Raw genomic sequence first — 17,705 nt, forward strand, 5'->3', positions numbered from 1 at the left:
AAAAAGGAAGGAAACCTGTAATTCCCAGACTGAGCTTTCATGTCAAATATCTTAGTAGTTATATAATGCTTTCAATAGCCTTTAGATTTACACTTCTTATTTTTAACTCTATACTCTCACTGCTCATTTTGCTCTTTCACCTTCTTCCAACTCTCCCTTCATCTCTTCCCAGAAGCCTTCCGTTTCAGTCCTTACCAATGAAGCTATTTTCGCAAGTGTTGTCATTAAGGATAGATAAAGATCTTTTAAATAAATTAGTATCTTTGCTTAGAAAGATTCAGATGGCCAGATGTGCTGTCCAATGCAGGATGTCTGTTTGGCTGGGAGAGCCCATCTTGCTAAAAACAGGTTTGGACTAACTCAAAGTTGCACCAGTTTCAGTTGACCCACATACCATACTATTTAACTCTTGTTTCATCCACTGTAGCTCTCATTCGTGGTGTTAGGAAGATGCATCTACAAAAAAAGTGTTTAATTGCATGTGGAAACTATGGGTAACATTTGTCATCGAGCCCTAGCAGTGAGCAGAACCAAGGTAAGCCCCGGTGGGCAGACTTGCCATGCAGGCTTGTGGAATTTAAGAAATACTACTCAAATACTGGTCAAAAAAGCCTCCTCTTCAAACCAAACTTTTTACCTGGAAGCATTCAAAGAGAGAAAAATCATGTAGCATACCAAGTCCTGGCTCCATGTATGTATAGAAGACTGGCACAGTGGTGTGAGGAGCTCCACATTGCTGTTTGCCACCTTCTGCCCATATTCTGCGCACACTGAAGCACACCTGGAATATGGAAAAAAATCATTGCAAGTATCTGTTCTTGCACATAGTTGCACTTGTTTAGTTCAAGACTTATCTGCTGAGGTCGTTATCAGTAACACTAAATTGCGGGTCTGAATTTCACCATATATATCACATTTCTGTTTTGAATTGTGGTATCAATACAAAAAGGACTTCAGCCCTGTAAATACAGGTTCCTGGTATTACTGACTGTATCCATCATGACCACTGTCCTTGTGTTTTGCTTCAGATGCAAAGCTTTGCAAAGAGAGTCGCAGATAGCAAGGATGCGGTTATATTAAATTCCAAGGTATAAAAATAGGAAATGGATTATTTTGAGTGTTCACTTTATTATGTTGCTATTGAATTATAAAATGTATATCATCAAAATAAATATTCTTGAAATTGCTTCCTAATGAATCACTTAAACAATGTGCCTATTCAGTTGTGTCAATGATTAATTATATTCTTGCCTCCTTCCTGGAATACAAATGCTTTTATTAAAGCAATCCAAAGACAGTAAGACAACAGACTCATTCTCATGATCATTCATTTGGTTGTGGATTGATAGAGTATTCTTTTCAGCGTTTTCAGAGTGTATCTGAACAGCTGCAAGTGACTGTGACATAAAGGAAAGTTCATGTCACCTTAAGCAGAATGAGATGGAAGACAGTCTATTCATCCACTTTCGGCTTATCGGTGCAGAGTCATTAAATACTAATATTATCTGGAGCACTGTGAAAAATGCGGAGCGTACCGTGCCAGCTACAGGCATCATCAGATGGGAGCCTTTTTACAACATTGTGATGCACAGAGGTGAATTATTCCAGAATATTAAACATTTCATTAGTTCTCAGCTTCAAGGTACGACTTTAATAGTGGACAGCCTCATAGAAAAAAAAATCATTATCACCAAAGGCAATACTTACCAATCAATATTTATGAAGTTCAGTGACTGTTAAAGACCCTCAGAAATCTTTGTATAGGTGTCATCGTTTCTGTAGGTCTGAAAAGCAGTTGCTTATTTGCATAATGGCATTCATATAATTGTTGAAAGATTGGAATTGAAATTTAATGAAAGTGGTCATGGGCAGAGAAAAATGCTTTCGCACTGAATTTGAATAAGTAAATCCTGAGCTTAGGTATTCCTTTTTGGCTTCCTAGCACAAGACACACAGAAAATGTTGACTGCCAGCTGTCCTTGGCACTGATGAGCTTCACGTCAGTGAAGACAGTTAATGATGTTGGCTCATATCCCCAGCTTCTTAGGTGTCAGTAAGCAGATTATTTTAATCTAGTAAGTCAACACGTGCATTTACATGGAAATAAAGAAGCACTGGAAAATTATCTTGCATAATGTAAAGCAACCAATTTACAGGGACGGGAAACAAGGAGGCGTAAAAGTAAGTAGGAATGTACCACACGTGGATGAAAGTGAAAGGAAAGACCAAAAATACAGTTAATCTGTTATGAAGAACATCCAGACAATATTAAAAATATTTGATTTGAATGGAATTTTAGTAAAAAGAAAGACTTAGTTACCTTGTACGTAGGCTGTGGCAAAACAAAATCTGTAACTTACAGAAGCGGAAAGTAAAGTGTTTTAAAATGTGAATATTTTGTAAATGTTTTGGATGACAAAGGAAAGGCAGAGCACCTGAACCACAGCTGACTGCATTTGATAGTGCTCTTTTTCTTCAAAGTGCAGCATTTGCATGTGGGGAAAATGACATTAAAAAGAAAAGCCAAACAGCTAAGAGAACACAATTTCCTTCACCTATTAATATGCCTCTTTCTTGGTTCAAATCTGCCTTCGTGTTCACACATGCAGCTCACCAAATTTAGTCAGTGGTGCTCCGGGAGGGCCATTTCCAAATCCATTATGGAAAAGGAGGCTTTCCTTGAGTTCAGGGGAGCTTAGGTGTAGCTCTGGCTGAGGAAAGATTTGGGGTAGGTCCTACTGTTGAAAATCCTCACATGGGGCAAAACCCCACGTCTCAGCTGTTGCACTGACTTTGCCACATTCAGCTGTGATGTCCCACAACCGGGGTGGCCGGGACGAGGCAGGGACTTGCCACGGGTAGCAGGCAGATGAAGGCCAGGACGATGGGTGCCTCCAAGTCCTGCCACGCAAAGGGGGACTAGCTCCCACGGCAAGAAGGGAGGGAAGACCCAAGAAAAGGCTCCCTGGGGAGACCGTGACCTCCCTCACTCCCTCCTCACAGGCTGCTGGAGTCAGAGCTGCTTACGGCCGCTCTCCCTTAGCAGATGTGAGGGAGGGCAGAGGTGCTGGGTGCAGGGAGGCGGCCATCTCCTCATGGAGCCGGGCCCTGACTTGGCACCAGCTCCCCAGGCCGCTTGGGCAGAGCGCTCCTGTGAGAGCTGCTCAGAGACTTTCGGCAAAATCCATTTTTCCCTGCTACTGCCAAGAAGGCTCTGGCTAGCCAGGCTCATTAGCTTGAAGTAGCAGATATGATCAGCTTCCCGACATGTGAATTTGCTTGTGCCTTCCTCATTCATTCAGGTACAGATGAAAAAAATCAAAGCAGTGGAGTGCTAGTGCACTGACTGTGTTGCACAGCACGAGGATGGCTGCCTTTTCCTCCAAAATCCTCACCTGGGGATTCCGTGGCACCAGAGAGCATCTGGCTTCTGAACCGTCCCCGCAGGTCGCTCCCTCCTTCTCACTCAGACTCTGCCCGTATACAGGACCAGACCAACGGAGGGAAGGAGCCAGCAAAGGAGCAATTACTGGGTTAATGACCTCCATTGTGACTACAAAAGGATATTTCTATGCCATGGAAATCAACAGGAGTGTGCAAGCGTGACAGAATATGAAATATTAGCAAGTATCGGTATGTTGGGGCTTGGGGACTTCCTTTCCCCAAGCAGGAACATGCTGCTGTTCTCACTGAACAGCATGTACGTGAGGCATCTTTGCCTTACATTAACAGTACAAATATATTACCAGCCAGCCCAGTGGGAGGGGAATCAATACATTAAGGGAGGACGGAGTTCAGAATATGTATACTCATACCGGGTGCACATGTACAAGCTTAGATAAGAAAAGGGATAACAATTGAAATTCAATTTAGGGACTTCAGAAATAGCTTATTCTTTCTGGAAAGTGTCACCCACTTTAATATATTCCTTTATCTTGTTCTCCCTTAATAAGGATATTGTCTTTCAATTGAGTTAACTCTCCTAGTTGCTTAATGACTTTTAAAGAGTATCTCAATTACTCTTTTCATAATCTCTTTTCAGGCATGTTTGCCTGCACTTATTAATAGCAACTGAGAATATTGTTTTTTTCTTTAGTCTTCTCTGGCATTATCTTTACAATTTGCAGTATATGTTTTGCCTAAACACATTCAGCCAAAAGAGTGACACAGACAGATCTAATTGCAGACACATAGGCTAAAATGCAGCATCAATGGGATTGCTTTCAAAAATGAAGCTGTTCGGAAGTATTTATGAAAATGACAATTGAATTGTGTTTTTGAGGATTGGAAATTTGGGAAGGTCATTCTGCTTATTATGTAGATTGCCTGCCATAATGCCAATAGACTATGTGTCACTACACACAAATAATGAATAAATGATACTAAAAATTGCACTGCTTCAGCATTTATTACATCCGCAGAAATTATGTCTAGAGTATCTGAACATGGACGACATTCCCAGGTACTACAGTGACGGGCTGCATATGGAAATCAAAGGGGAGTAAATGCAAAATACCTTGTGCTAATTTTTTTTCCCCTCCTTCTGTGCTAAAGAGCAGCTACCTTTCTGAAACAAACACGTGTGGACAGATAGATATCAGAGAGCCATCCAAGCTAATTTTCAAATCACAGCCCTCTGAGCATGCTAATTTACTGTGCTAGGGTATTTCTGTGCAACATTTGAAAGTAGATGTGCTGTCTGTGCTACCTCAGTCCTGGAGGCATGTAGGTCCACTAGAAATCATGATCAGAGGTTTTTGAGGAACATAGGATGTTCATATTTTACTTTTAGTTATTATTTGCACCAGATACAAAGTATTACACAGAAAAAAAAAAAAGTGGAAACATCATTTGCAGTACTACCTTTCACCTTATGGTCTGTGGAGTAAAGGAATGACAAACAATTAAAAAAAACAAAACAAAACAAAAAAGTGTTATGTCTGCAGAGCTCCAAAATATTTCCCAGTGTGCAGATCAGCTCTCCTGTTTATCATTAAGAAATGCTGTAGCACTGGCTGTAATACAGCAAATATTACAAGACCCAGCTTGAACAGTCTGAGAATCTCATCCTGTTGCAAATTGCAGCAAAGGGAAAGAGAAAGGGAAAGGGAAAGGGGAAGGGGAAGGGAAAGTGGAAAGGGAAGGGAAAGTGGAAAGGGAAGGGAAAGGGGAAGGGGAAGGGGAAGGGGAAGAGGAAGGGGAAGGGGAAAAAGGAAAGGGGAAGGGAAGGGGAAACCAATGTGAGAAACATACCATGCACATTAGACTGGGTTTAGAGTGCTACCAGTTATTTTATGAGGATTATAAAGAGGGTATTTTGTCATTTAAATTAAGATTTTGAGATCTCGTATAGCTTATATTATAACCCAAGTGTCAGCATCAAAGTGAAGATCGGTAAGTTGTTGAGAAGCTCTGCTGATAATTTAGTCTTAGTCTTTCTCCTCAAGTGCAGGCCAAGCAAGCGGTGCTGCAGCTGGTGATGAGCAGGAAGGCAGTGCCTCCTACCAGCTCCGGAGCCTGCAGCTCCCTCTCTGATTCTCCTGCTAATGTACCCTTTGAGTTTTATGCCTCTTTTCGTCAGGTCAGGTTCAAATGAAGGAGTATTCAGAAAATAAGAGAAAAGTCTACTAAGCTTCATTAGAACTCATCCTGATCTTTTATACTGAGACGGTCATTTAAGTCCTGATTCATGAGTTTCAATATTCCTTCCAACGTTAGTGGAAAACAAGCTGAGAGAGCTCTGGAAATGAGTGCTGGGTAATATGTCATATGGAAAATGATTCATTTGATTGATGCTGGATTACCTGCACTGTCATTTCACTGAGGAAGTTTTCCTGGCTGGAGTAACAGCAATCCCTTTGCTAGGGAATAATCCTTGTACCTTTTATAGATGAACATCACCTTCTCAGATCTTCAGTTCTTTGAAAATGTCAACAGCAGTTGAATAAGAAAAAGCTGGCTATGCTGTCTACGTGAATTTCCAAAAGGCTTTCAGCAAAGTCCTTCACCAACAGCTTTTAAGGAAGCAAAGCAGCCATGTGGCAAAAGGGAAGGTTTGTGTGTGGATAAGTAACTTCTTAAAATAAATGAACAGAGGGTGGGAGCAAATGGTCATTCTCCATAGCAAAGAAAGATTGTAAGGGGAATCTTGCAAGAAAATCTGTACTGGGACTTGTGCTGTTCAACACAGTTGTATATGACACGGAAGGGAGGTGAGGAGCGAGGTTTGCTGACAATACGAAGGTAATCATTTATTCAGGATAGCAAAGATGATTATGCAGAGTTGCAGAAGGAGCTTGCTAGATTGAGTGGGAAATAAAATGACAGATGAAATTTAATGTAGACAAATATGAAGGTGGGGGAAAAACAATCCTAATTTCTTATATAAACAGATGGGCTGATTGCTTTGCTCAGCAGCAAAAGCTCTGCGTTATGATAGATAGCTCCATGAAAACTATTCATGTTTGCTATCAGTACACAGTCTAAGAGGCAAAGCAAGTATTAACAATTGCCAAGAAAGAAAGAGAGAGAAAACTGGATGTCATCATCATGCCGCTGTATAAGTCCATGATTTGTTCATCCCTTCAGTACTGCATGCAGTTCTGGTCTTTCTTTCTCAAAAAGGTGTAGAAAGGCTCAAAAAGTTTCAGAAAAGGGCAACAAGGATGATGAAAAATATGAAACTCTTTCTGTATGAGGAACAACGACAGAAGGAATGAAACAGTCTGAAAAAGAGACAACTAAATGAAGGGGAGCTTCGCAGAAGTTTATGAAATCATGAAAGTCATTGAAAGAGGGGATCAACAGCACACTCCTGGTAGAGGAATGGGGCACTGTCAGATGAAGGTAGTGGGTGACAGGTTCAGCTGAAAGCATAAGAGGTTTTTCCACTCTCAGGGTGTCCTGGGGCTATGAACCCAAGTTTGTTTCCATCTTTCTTATAAGCCCCCTTTAGGTACTGAAAAGTCACAATAAGGTCTCCCCAGAGCCTTCTCTTCTCCAGGCTGAACAGCCCCAACTTTCTCAGCCTGTCCTCATAGGAGGCTCCAGCCCTCTGATCATCTTTGTGGCCTCCTCTGGACTCACTCCAACAGGTCCATGTCCTTCTTATGTTGGAGCTTCCAGAGCTGGATGCAGTACTCCAGGTGAGAAGTCAATCATCTTTATCACTCCTACCCAGCTCAGCTCACAGCGCTATCTATCCTTTAGAAATGATTAAAGAAAATACAATTGTTTAAAAAATACTGAACATCATTTTGAACTGCATGGGAAAACAGATAACACTATGACTTGGAGTAAAGCCATGCTTTTACTTAGTACTAAAAGCGACCTAAGGCTAACCATGCCTTGGTTACACTAAGTGCCAGGCTGTGTTTAACACCGTATTTTAGCTGCCATTTGTTAGCCCGCTACATTTCCTTTGTGAAGAAGAGAAGCTTTAGTCTGATCAATTCTGGTGCTGCTAACGATGGATGAGGGACTTTAGAAAGCATCCCCAGGGTACAGACAGCACTGCTGGGCTCTTTTCCTTCCTCCCAGAGTTTTCTCGCGGAAGGGGACAATATAATTCTTTGTCTTTAGCAGTTAATTTGCATCTGTTGCTGTCTCTCATCTGTTGTTCCTATTCCCCACGCCTGAGACTGTCGTACTTTGTCCTTGGCATAATGGGTTGCAGTGAGTGCGTGTGATGTCATGAAGAGGATTATTAGCTTCTAAATTATGACAAGCGAGAGCAGATGAAGTCTTAAAGCAAAAGATCTTATTTCCCTGAAACAATACTAAAATGAAATTAAATCAGAGAAGGAATTAAAAAATAGGGAATAGGAGGTATAGACAGAATTGTTTATAATTAGCTTGTTGTTTTCTTCTATATAGACCAGATGCTTTTTACACTGTTTGTTAAATAGCTCCATCATTCTTCTGTGAAATAATTTCTTAGAAAATAGACCAAAAAAAGCGCCTTCTTTTAGATCACTGTCGTGTATACCAGTAGAAGAATCACTATATAGGGCCACAATTCCGAATAGCAAGCCACTCGTGACTTTTCGGCATCTTCTGGGACTGTAATTGTCATTGTGGGGCCCCACTCTCTGCACACAGACACCAGGGAAAGCCATCAGTGAAGCCCAGCACGCTGCCTGGGAAGCTGCTGGAGCTGTCTGAGAAATGCTAACAGAAATGCCACCTTCTTCCCTGAGACCTAGGTGGATTTGGGGCTCCAAAAAGGCACCTGGCTGTGGCTGGGTTACCTTGCCGTGAGGCTGTGATAAGCACCAGAGCTTGCCCCTTCTCACAACAGGGGCGTTTGCCTCACAGCCAAGCGAGGAGGTGGCATCAGTTATCTTCTCTCTCACTGGCCCTTCTCCACCTGCCCTTGTGAGATATGGCTGGACATTAATTCAATCCTTCCTTGAATCATGGTATTTGGGGTAGCCTGTAGGAAGAAGAGGTGTGGCCCACCCTTTGACCCTTTGAAGCCAAGACTGTTGTTTATTGGAGCGGTGAGTGAGTGACCACGGCTTTTTAGTCTATTGCTTACTCTGGTATCAGTCAGCAGGGCAGGGAGAGCACCCCAGCCCTTCTCAGGGAATACCTGGAAGGAAGGCATTGCGGCCTTCACGCATGTTACACCTGGGATGGGGTGGGTGTATGCTCTGGTAGCACATCCCAGATGGGTTTTACGTGCAAAGTATCGAGTGTCTGGTTTGTAGGACCCAAGGAAGTTGAAGTATGGGCTGGACACCTTATCGCTAAACTCAGTCAGAACATGCATTTGCATGTCCAAAAGATGGCATTTAAGAAATCTAGACAGTTAAGTCTAGATGCTTTTATGACAGAATTGGAAATCATCCAAGTAAAAATGTCCAGAGTCTATGTCTAACCATTGGATTTAGGGGTGTGCAGGCAAGGTAGTGATAGCTTGGTGCTCAAATCCTTTTTGCAGCTCTCTGTTTGGGGCACAGCAAAGTCGGTGTGAAGCAAGTGCAGAAGACTTTTAACCAGGCTGAGGATGAGATCCCCACTTCTTCTGAGCAACTGGAAAATATTTTATAAATATATATCATATTTTATGATGAAATATATTAATAATTTCATTGAACAGATGAATGCAGAAACTCTGTGAGTTCAAAACACCAATCCAGTATCACTGGGAGCCAGTATACAAAATTTTCACTTTTCAGGTCTGCAGAGCATTCATAAATGGTTTCCACTGAAAAAATGAGAATATGAAATAAACTCTAACAGCAAAGAGTGGGTGTCTGAGTGGATGAACTAAACTGCTAGTCTTTGAAGTAACTCCAAAACCACCCTGAAGTCCATACTCACATTGGTAACCAAAAAGGTTTGTTCTACAAAGCTTCAGCTGTTGAGACTTCACCCTTGAAAAGAGTTAACTTGGTATCTAAGTTCAATTTGTTGTCATCTCAGGACAAAACCTACTTGAAAATAATAAAATGCCATCTGATAAAGACTATATTCGTATATGTAGTTGCTGGACAGTTTCAATTTTTCAAGCCAAGAGAGTGAGCCGAGTATAAATTCTGTATTTGTGGCATTAGGGTAGTATTTAAACATATTTAAACGCTTGGATTGTGATGTTACGAGTAATCTCAGGACAGGGATATTGGATGGCAGAGGTGTGACTGGGCATCTGCACTCAAACCCTGCTCTGGCAAAGGAGGTAAATGTAACTAAGCTTTTCTTGGGGCAGCTAATACCTGGGCAACTCAAGGCTTTTCTTGCAGAAGTCTTTCAGCCTTACTGTCCATGTCATGGGCATACATGCAGTGCGTTTATGTCAGCTGAGGTCAAGCTCTTACTGTGCTCAGTGGAGACCTCGGGCTGCATTCAAGGGCCCAGATGTGAGCAGCTGCAGCCATTTGAGATGCCCAGGGGCATCCTGGCCGGCTCCAGCCGCCTCTCCAGTGGGCTGTGGGTCTCCTGCGGAGCCCGGGTCCTATCTGCCAGCCCTGTGTGGACCCTCAGACATCCCCGAGCACTTAAGACGGCTGACATGTAGGCATCTAAATTTAGGTGTCTTAATCTAGAGCTGGCTCCCTGCCAGGGGCAAGTTTCAGGTGCCCAGGCGTGAGAAAGTTGTTCAATTCGAGATGCCCGAGGGTGTCTGAGATGCTTGCACAGGGCTGGCACATACTGCCCAAGGCCTGGGATACACACAGCCTTTGGGAGAGCATCTGTAGGCTGAGAGGATGCCTGAGAACATCTCAAATGCCACTGGCCACCCATACGTGGGCAACTGAACTGCTCCCCTAATGACATGCCATTGGACTGGCATTTCTTAGCAGCCACAGATGAGCTCATCTGACACAGGGCTGTGCAGGACATAATAGGTGACCTTTCAAAAAATCTTTTGAAAATGTATCTTTTTTTTTTCCTGTATGACATAGAGCTATAAAGCTGAATTACATTAAAATAGAAGTCCCTAGTAGACTTCATGCAGTTTCCATTCTCTGTTTTATTTATCCATAATTCTACCTTTTCTTATTCCGACTTTCACCCTTCTATTTATGAAAGAAACAGTGCTGAAAACACTCTGGAGAAGTGTAAATCATTGTAGCTTGCCTGAATGTGATGAAGGTAGGAGAATTTATATTAGGGAAGGATTTTGCCTTTTCATCTTCAGCTGTCATGGTTTCCTCCAGCTCTTTTTGCTGTAATACCCCAGAGGTGCAAAACTATATGCTGAAACAGTATTGTGTAGTTTATTCAGATGGGTAAGAATTATCCGTTTATTATAAATCACAGACTTCAGTTGAGAATTTATTAGGTTTAAAGATTTTGAGAAAAAAAAAAAAAAGGTATTTTCTTTGTGATATTTTGATTAATTCTGGTGTGACATGAAAGCCATTGTGTGTCTTCCACAGAACACACTCCCATATTATAGGAAAGAAAGACTTGGAGGGTGGTAATGGATGTGATGTCTAAGAGTAACTGCACTGATGTGGAAAAATACTCTTCATGTAACAGAAGCATCACAGCCTTTAAGACATCATTCTTGAGTATGTAAAATACAAGAACGCTTTTCCCTTTCAGTATAATGGAATCTTGTCAGGAATTGTGAAGCACAATTTTTCTTTTTCATGTTTTAGAACATTGCTAAAGAAATGGATTTTTTTTGCTTATGACAGAGACAATTGCTAATACTTCACTGTGCATGAAAATAGCACTAACTAAGATTGAACAAATCAGGAAAAGACATTGTTAACAGAGCTGACAACAGCAGTTAATCTTAACATTTTTTTTTTTTTTTTGCTGCTGGCAAACTAAAAGATGTTTCCATTTCCCTCTGAAGATGTGTCCATGAGACTCATTGTAGTGCTATGGTAAGTGGGCAAGAACGAACTAAAAATGGGTGGTATAACCTGAATGGTCTGAAAGGCTTAAGAGAAATCTTCCAGTAGGATCCTTGGAACTTTGTCCTGAGCCACTTGAAACTGAGCTTGGTGCACACAAGGCTTCCAGTAATGTTACTGGGAAATGCAGTATGGCAGTGGTAGCAGCCCATTGGCCATTTTACTGCTGGAATTATTCCTGCCTTTCCCCACAAGTCCATGGCACCTGCAGCATCACTTCCTTCACAAGGTCAGGTGGCCACTGGTGGAAAATGTCACCGATGGGAAGGGACGTCCCCAGGCCCTGGACACAATGCCTAAGCCAGGCAGGGCTTGGCTGCCATGGTGGGACCGCAGAGCTCTGGGAGGCTGGTGCTGCGTAGCTGTGAGTCAGGTCTTGTTTTCTGAAAACTGAAAATTATGAAGGAGGCTGAAACCCACAATTTCTCACTACTGTTTCAGACTCCTCCTCGAAGAGCAGTGTTTTACCTGCTGCCTCTGTCTGAGGCCGTAAGGGAAAGCAAAACCAAAGCATGCAGAAGTGGGGAAAAAAGAAAATATGCTGCTCCTGTGTTGCAGGCCCTTTGCACAAAGTAGCTGGAGAGGGGTCAAAGCCAGCTTTCATCCACTGGGCAGAAGCATTTGAAGAGGAGACTCACAAGAAGGAAGAAACTTGCAGCCAAATATAAATTTAGGAAGACTAAAATTTAACAGAGGACACATGGGGAAGTCTCTCGCTCCAGCAAAACTGTCAGTGCAGTAAAAATAATAAGCAAGAGGTCACTGATTATGAATGGAGGCTGAGAAATATTCCCCCAAGTGCTACTCTGAGATACGGGCAAGAATTTAGCGGGTGACACTGATTAATGATACTGTGCACTAGCTCCTGTGGAGAGCTTACACTTTTTTTTTAGCAGCAATCTGGTAGGAAAAAACAGAGGGTGAGAAGCAGACCTGTTGTTTGAGAAAGCTTTACAAAAGTAAAGGTGGAAACATACCAAAAAAATCTCTCACAAGCTTATAAATGCTTTAGAAAAAACTTGGAAGTCTTTTGGTAATATAGGATTGTTCAGTGCACGAAGGACTCTGAAGGGAAACAATAGAAACAAACAGGATCCCATATTTTAGGACCACACAGTGAAGTGTTCATGACAAAGTAAACGAATTGTCGAATTGTTGGAAAAATGGTCTCATAAAATGTTGGCAAAGTCAAGTAATTTCATTTTCAAACTGCTTTTCTTTCAGGGTAGATGTGCTTTATTTTTTTTTCCCAGAAAAATGACACATTTTCTTCAATTAAAAATGAATTTTGGGACATGTGTTGGGGGGGGGAGGGGGAGGGAGGGAAGACAAAAAGACATTGAACCTATTATTTCTGAGTTTGTCCAGAAAACTGAAAACCATGTTTTGCACAAGTAGCAGGGATGGAAAATGGGAATTAAAAGGCAGAGGCCAAGACAGCACTGGCATCAGTGTTAGCATCTACAACTCAGTCAGTTAAGTTAGAAGAGGGGAGGAAAAAGAATGAAAGAAAATCAGGTTAATGAAGCATCAGTTGTCAAATGAGCTCATCATTAAGTGTGAGTAGAGCAAAAGATGTGTAGGTGTTTAAAGGCATTTCTAGTAATAGGAGCTGGCATCAAAAGCTTAGTTCTGTCTTGTTCTGAAAGCAAAGAGCTCGGGAAACTCCTTGATATGCTCTTGCATGAGTCCAAGCAGAAAGAAAGCAGTAATGCATAGGTATTTACATAGCCCTTTGCATAAAACCATCTCTGAGCATTTTACCTGTTTCTCTCTTTCAAAACACCGTGCTGCGTAACCTTCCCACAGGCCAGCAAAGCTACCTCAGATCACAGGGGGGATGAAGAAACACAAGGACTGAGCATAGATGTGCGAGGCCTTTGGCTGAAAAATCTCATCGGTGATGGGGCATCACATTCAAAGAAAACTTGAGCTTACTCCTTATAATCTTATTCCTTTAAAAATGTTAAATGGCTTCAGTCATTTTCTGCTATGGCTTTTATCCAGCAGAGATTGCAAGGGCTGAAAAGGGATTTAAGAATGAAGCAAAATGTTTCCTTTTTACAACCTCATCCTCACTTTTCTCTCACCATCTCTCTATCCTGAATAATCCTCAGGATGTGTCATGGAGACATGAGAATTGAATGCTCATGGGTTTTTTTTTCCTATTTCAACAGTAAATTGTACATAAAACTGATCAGCTCCTGTTCAGAGAGGATTGTCCACACTTTTGTGGTAAGAGTTACCTCCGTGGAACCATGCACTGTCAGCTACCTTCTGTGCTTTCCTCTACAAATGCTGCAGATTTCTTTTCCCTGAGTTTCAGATATCACAGATGATTGCATGTTTTTATTAGCATGTAATATGCCTTTTTTAAAAAAAAATTCTGCTAAGCACTCAACCCCAATAACATCTTGTGGCGGGCAGTGTTGCAGATCAGTTGTGTGTTGTGTGAAACTGTTCATCTTCACTGTTTGTAAAATCTCTGCCTCTTTATTTTTTTTTAATGTCTTTTTGTTTCTAGAGAAAGTGTGGATTTCAGTATCCAATTTAACATCTCTACAGTGTTTATTGTCAATATATCTTTCACACCCTCCTGGTTCACTTTTCTCTGAATGAAAAATTCCTAATTTTTCAGTCTCTCCTAACAGGCACCTAACTAGCTGCTTTTCATATGCACTTTCCTACTTTTGCTCCATCTTTTCAATGCAGAACCAATGCAATTCAATGCCAAATTTCAGAGGAGGCTTAATATCTTCAGTGTCTCTCCTCTTCCTTATCAGTGCTGGAGTTTGAGGGCTTTGGGATTGGGTTTTTTGTTTGTTTGTTTAATTCTAAATGTATTTGTGGATATGCTTTTACTGGATAGTGCATAGATTAGGGCTTTGCAGGGCTTGGAGTGAGGAGGTGCAGCTGGGCATCGGGCTGTCACTTTTCTAATGCTGAGCCTCCCTCTGGGGCAGGGCTGAGAGGGAGCCGCTGTTTTAGGAAAGCCTGCAGGACTCCCCAGGGTGAGCTGGTGGCATGGGGCCAGTCGAGGAGCATCCCCCGGGACAGGTCACAGCTCCCCAGCCTCCTCCCCACCCGGCACGAACCCTCCTCCAGCAGTCCCCCTAACGCATACTATCACCTGCCCTGTCACTGGGGTTTGGCAGTGATAATTAACGACGTGCAGTTCCCAGGATCAGTCAAGGACTCAGTTAAATACAGGCACAAAATTAGCAGTGGCAGAAGTGCCCTAGTAAGTTACACTGAAATATCTCAAAAGGTATTTGTGGGTCCTTTTGCACCATCTATGCTGCAAATTCAAAATTACATTAGTATGAAAATTTCCCTGCTATTTTTGGGTCTGATCTGAAAGTTCATTGCCAAAACCAGAAGATTTGCACCGATTGCTGTGTTTTCGATGAGGACTGCCTTCTGCTGCCACTCAGTTTTTGGCTTCCAGGACTGAAAACCTTGGAGTGGGGGACCCCCAAACTCCTTCATTCTGTTGGACCTTGTTTGATTTAGATCTTGCTGGCTGTGTTTACCTGAAGTGTGAATAGAGAAATGTAGTACCAGACATATTATTTGTGTTTCCACAAAAGGTGCAGTAATGAAAATGGCATGGAGGGGGAGAAGACCACATCATCTCATGGGGGGCCTGTGCCTCTGAGACAATTACTGTGACAAGTGGCTGCTGTAGAGGTGAAACCACCATCAGGGCTGAAAGCTCTGTGAGCTGCCCATCTTCCAGCATGGAAAGTAAAACATGCCCAGTGCTTCTGTTGGCAGCTTCAAGGAACAAGATGAAGGAGATGCACAAGAGGTGGCAGCAGTCTGTAGGGACAGCTTGCTCTGGTGAAATAACAAAGGAAAGGAAAAAACAACAGAAGCTAAACCAGAGATAGCTCCAGCTAGAAGAGCCAATTAAACAGACCGGGGGAAGTTCAGAGCAATGGTATGTCTTGGGTGTCAGGTGGTGCTGACTCGTTAACTAGGGACATCCAGTTCTCACAGAAGCACCTGGAGAGAAGGTTTGTCAGAGCCATGACAAATGCTCAGAAAGTGTTCCTTTAAAAGACGACAGCTGGAGTCAGCAGCAGATGGTGAAAGCGCAGTGAAAACCAGAGGGCAGAACGGAAATTGTAATGTTGGTACCAAACATTCTCCATGGGCGAGATTCAGTCATCTGTGGAAAATAAGCACACTGTCTCAAGTCCCTGTTGCATCCCAGAAATAAAATTTGAGTGAAGCATAGCCCTTTGGAGGGCCATGTATGTGGGAACCATATGTCACCCAAGGAGAACAGCTAGTCTTCGGAAACTGGCTTGAGGGATTTCTGAGTTTCTAATAAGTGATCTGGAACAAAGCAGAGAGAAAATTAAGCAAAGCCCTAAGGAGAGATCCCTGTGTCTGTGTGTTGAGTGAGCCTGCAGTTTGTTTGGTTTTGCTGTAAGCTTTGTAGTGATTCCTGCATGCTGAAGCTCTAGGTAGTTCAAGGAGTAGACAAGGTTAAAACAGCAAGAAGGTTGATGAACGAAAAATGAGCAGGAGTAGTGTGATTAGGAAAGATGAAAGAACCTTGTAGAGCTCAGTTGGTAAAGAAAACAAGATATTCTTGTAATGTGTAATACAGTGCAGAGAGAATGGGATGGGAGAGCAAGAAGGATGCTGTTGCTATAAGATACGGGCTCAGAGTCAATAGGAGGATTTATGTCAGACAGGCTCTAAGTGTTTAAGTCTGAAACTACAGTTCAGAAAACCCTGTCAATTCGTTGCTTCCTTCCAGAAAAGTCTCTCATGCAGGTCAAAAAACTCCCTTGGTAGTTATAGGCCTCCATTCTGCCCAAGCCCTGACCTGAGACGGACTTCTCCTCTACATGGAATGACAGGCCTTGGTTAGTGAATGGCAGGGTCAGGCTCCTGCGTGCCTTTTCTGCTGCCAGCCTCATGCTTTACAGCACAGCAGAACAGCTCAAATGAGCTGGCAGTAGGATCTTGGTAAGTCCTGGAGGGGTTGGGGCTCCCCAGCTCCCTTGCCTTGGCTGCTGTTGTTGTTTCAAGGGGTCTCCTTGCTCACTGAGTCTCTGTTCACTTATCTATAGGTTTGTGTGAGTCTTGGGTTGGCAAGCCAAGGAGATCAGCTCCATGTTTTGTTTTTGTAAAGAAGATGACTTCTGGGAAGCTGGCTTCTAGGCTAAACCGGCATTTTCAACAAAATTTGTGCTGGATAAGGAGGATAAGGATGACATGCTCTCCCAAAAGGCTTGCATAGCCTTCTAGGGCTTGAACATCAGAGTGATTTTCTTCCCTAGAAATCTGTTGTCACTCTGAATAGTGGAGAAAAACCAACAAATGAGATGTGTATGCTAATAAACTTGAAAAATAGCTTTTGAGTGCAGGAGATGTTTATACTTAAAGGAAGAGAAAGGTCGCCCATGTAATTTGACAGAATTCAGGCTCTCTGCTAAGACAGGGCAGGTGGTCCTAGAGACCTTATACTCCAAATATATTTCCTGAGTTCCTACATAAGCCCATTTTCCTCCGCACCCAAGACTCACGTCAAACGTTGGCATTGCTCTGGCATGCATACAGACAGCACAGCCCTTCTGTGCACTAGTCTGGACGACCACAGAGGTATTAAATACAAGGCAGCAGCAGCTGTCCTTCCAGTCGTGGCAGATGGGGCCACAGAGCTGGCAGCCCTTCATGGAGGAGTCTTCCTCACGCTCTGTGTCGCAGAGGCAGGCACAAGCTTCCCAGTGCTTCCACCTCTCACGGTATTTTTGCCTGTTCAGAGGTTTGCCAGCACGGTGTCACCAGGGTGCCTGCTGCAGGGGGGCCACACGTGTTTGTGTGGAGCTGCATGCACCCCAGTCCTGTGAGACCCTCTGAATTTTGCCACGGCAGCCAGGCAAAAATTATTGATGTGAGACTTCTGCCTTGGGGCTGGTGTTGGCTGGAAGAATATCATATCTGGGCACAAAGTAGAGGAAGAAAAGCAATGTTATTTTTTCCAGAACGTTTTATCACCAGCTGTTTGAGTCTGACCAGATGTCTGCAACGCTGGAAGCTGTCATGAGGAAGAGGGATTTATTTATTTAAAGAGGTACAAAACTTTTCACAGTGGACCACATTTGCTGAAGACAAGCCCCAGTCAGGAGCTGCAAGGCACAACCTTTAGCTGCCTGGCTGAACAAACTTACTTATGTGTGTGTGTGTAGGCTGAGCAGATTCCCCCTCCTTCCCTGTTACTCAAAGAAGGAAGAAATTTTTTACAATGAGGATAGTGAAGCATGGGAACAGGTTGCCCAGAGAGGCGGTGGATGCCCCATCCCTGGAAAC

The sequence above is a fragment of the Chlamydotis macqueenii genome, chromosome 3, assembly GCF_036417535.1.
Source record: "Chlamydotis macqueenii isolate bChlMac1 chromosome 3, bChlMac1.mat, whole genome shotgun sequence".
Lineage (NCBI taxonomy): Eukaryota > Metazoa > Chordata > Aves > Otidiformes > Otididae > Chlamydotis > Chlamydotis macqueenii.